Source organism: Diaphorina citri, unplaced genomic scaffold, assembly GCF_000475195.1.
Source record: "Diaphorina citri unplaced genomic scaffold, Diaci psyllid genome assembly version 1.1 scaffold73, whole genome shotgun sequence".
Taxonomy (NCBI): domain Eukaryota; kingdom Metazoa; phylum Arthropoda; class Insecta; order Hemiptera; family Psyllidae; genus Diaphorina; species Diaphorina citri.
In genome coordinates this window covers 464,616-467,931 of record NW_007377510.1, presented here as the reverse complement: position 1 = coordinate 467,931, position 3,316 = coordinate 464,616, and the positions used below count along the sequence as shown (strand labels likewise).

The following is a 3,316-nucleotide window of genomic DNA, read 5'->3' as shown; positions in this document are numbered from 1 at the left end:
GGGATTTTTCTTACGCAGATGGCATGACAAAACCTTTACCATCTGTTTAGCTATTGAATACATTGCCTTGTTCCAAGAACGACTCTGAACTCCCTATTCCTTACTGTTCACCAGAAGAAAGACAGGATAGGAGAAAGCCAGCCGTTCCGAGAATGAATAATAAAATCCGCCCAGGGTGGGAATCGAACCCGAGGCCTAGGGTTTAATTTGGACGCTCTAGCCTCCACTCCATGCTAACTAGGTAGCTGCCTCTTTTGTGAATGAGAGGGAAAAAAGGCACCCTTTGCAAAAGTCAAAAGTTGAATAATTGATGGATTGTTTTGAATAAAGTTTCCTTGGGTGCCACTGACACTTGTTATTTCTCACAACCTAATACCTACCCACGTGTATGTAAACGTACTTATTCCATTGGCAAATACCTGAAACTTTTCTCTTTTCCTTTTCTAATACTTTTTAGAGAACTTTTGAGACTTAAAAGTCTCAGTAAGGTTCCGACTTAATGTGTCAATTCTTAAATGGTTTTGGTAACGTTGTATTTGTGTTTCTCGGAGAAAACTTTTGACGGAAAATGTTTACAGGTGTGGGAATAATCACCTTTTGACTGTTGAACACGTAGAATGTTTATTTAGGAATCGGAATACTTTTTATTTTGACTGAGTTCCATAGTCGTATCGAGTCCTTTTGGGTAGATTTTATATGAATTCTTAAATGGTTTTGGTAACGTTGTATTTGTGTTTCTCGGAGAAAACTTTTGACGGGAAATGTTTACAGGTTGTGGGAATAATCACCTTTTGACTGTTGAACACGTAGAATGTTTATTTAGGAATCGGAATACTTTTTGTTTTGACTGAGTTCCATAGTCGTATCGAGTCAAATTCTTAAATGGTTTTGGTAACGTTGTATTTGTGTTTCTCGGAGAAAACTTTTGACGGGAAATGTTTACAGGTTGTGGGAATAATCAACTTTTGACTGTTGAACACGTAGAATGTTCCTTTAGGAATCGGAATACTTTTTGTTTTGACTGAGTTCCATAGTCGTATCGAGTCCTTTTGGGTAGATTTTATATATCCAAATGGGGGACTAATAATCAGAGGAACGACAAAAGGAATTCCGATAAAAACCTCAAGAACATCACCAGATAGACAATAATGTTAAAGATATAAAACAAGTTTTTTTCTTGTGGTCATTTTATATATCCAAATGGGGGACTAATAATCAGAGGAACGACAAAAGGAATTCCGATAAAAACCTCAAGAACATCACCAGATAGACAAAAATGTTAAAGATATAAAACAAGTTTTTTTTTTCTTGTGGTCTATCAAATCCTATTATTCACTGAATTCTCGACATTTGTCCTAGTTTTTAGGAAATCTGGCTTGAAAACGGCATAAAACTTTGGGTCAACATTCATTTCCACGCAGTCTATTTGATACGACTTTGTAATCATGCCACGTCCTTGTAGTGGATTAAAAATACAGCTGAATAGAGCATAACTGAGCAATCTGAATAGAGCATGGCAGGAAGCATATTGTTGATCGTCATGCTGTTTTTAGACAAATCCACAGGATCAATGTGAACTGAGATTGACAGGAGTAAGGTCCCCACTGAGCGTGGAGTGTGTAGCCTCCATAGTCTAGTGGGTATTAAGCTGCGTCCACACATAGGCGACGGTCGATCGACGTCCACTGAAACTCTACATTTCCTCGAGAACATAGATTCACCTCGTCGATCGATGGGGTCGACTATGTGTGGACACAGCTTTAGATCTAGTAGTTATGTGTTCTAGTGGGTTTGGGATCTAGTTGGATATGGGGTCTTGAGAGTAGGTGCCCATTACAGGGGTCTAACAGTGGGTATTACAGAGGCCTAGTGGGTATAAAATGAGCTCAGTGGACGTCATACTGATGGTGGACTCAGTGGATGTCACACTGAAGGTCTAACAGTGGATATTACAGAGGCCTAGTGGGTATAAAATGAGCTCAGTGGACGCCACACTGATGGTCTAACACTCAAACCTTCATAGGACCTCGCTCATGTATAACGAGGTATGGTCTCAGATTGTTTTGGAGGGTAGATTCAGATACCTATCTGAGTCCATCCTATAAACTATAAACATTGATGGAGGAAAAAGCCCTGTGAAAACATCAATTCTGCAACAATTTTATAGGAAAACAGCCATACGGAGAAGTATCTGGTTACCGTAGTCCATAAATCTGCCAAGTATTGATGTATATAGGTTAGGCACGTCGAAGTAGAAGTCAGCATATGTATGTTGCTTGCTTTGTGTTTTGAAATGGAACGGTGGATCTAACGTTTGAGGTTTTTGAATTACAGCGCTTCAGCGAAATCGTGTTATTTTTCAGCCAGTTATAGGTACATGCCGAAACGCTTTCTGCCCGTGGTACAAAAAGTTAGCTGTCAGCTCTGTTGATAGTTGTTAAGTTGAAGAAGTCTGCAGAGTTTAATTTTGGTGCAGTTTTAATCTTAATTTTATTCTACAGCGCTTCAGCGAAATCGTGTTATTTTTCAGCCAGTTATAGGTACATGCCGAAACGCTTTCTGCCCGTGGTACAAAAAGTTAGCTGTCAGCTCTGTTGATAGTTGTTAAGTTGAAGAAGTCTGCAGAGTTTAATTTTAGTGCAGTTTAATCTTAATTTTATTCTAAAGTAATTCTTTTTTTTAGTTAAACTTAGAGCAATTTTTATCTTAATTCTAGTGTTTTCTATTCATTTTATAAAATCTCATTTTCTTACTTCTTTTTTTTAGTTAAACTTAGAGCAATTTTTATCTTAATTCTAGTGTTTTCTATTCATTTTATAAAATCTCATTTTCTTACCTTTTTTTTAGTTAAACTTAGAGCAATTTTTATCTTAATTCTAGTGTTTTCTATTCATTTTATAAAATCTCATTTTCTTACTTTTTTTAATTTTTGATTTTCATAATTCGTTCTGCTTCGCATTGGAATTTCTACCTTGATCTTGAATCTCGTTTGGCCTCTATCGGAATTGAACTAGAACCAATGTCAATGTGTAAGGAAAAGGTAGGTCATACTGGCAGATGAGTTACCTATAGCGAGTGTTGTGTAAGTATCTTCTGGTTTTGCTATTGATAGAGATGAGGGGATCATGTTTCATGATATTCTATGAGGGTTCACATCAGAACCACAAGACTGCTCATTGAAACTTCGACCAACCTGACATGAAAGGAAATGGCAAAAAGGGACAAAAGAAAAAAGGGAACAGTCTGTTATCTATAACTTGACTGAAGGCTGACGGCGAATATAAATGGATGTGAAATAGCGAGTGTTGTGTAAGTA

General features: G+C 37.3%; 1 protein-coding gene across 1 annotated transcript in view; it reads right to left on the bottom strand.

The window, feature by feature from the left end:
* Positions 1–3,316, bottom strand: part of LOC103521202 (pyrokinin-1 receptor-like) — a 164,828-nt gene that overhangs the window by 65,880 nt on the left and 95,632 nt on the right. The window lies entirely within an intron of this gene.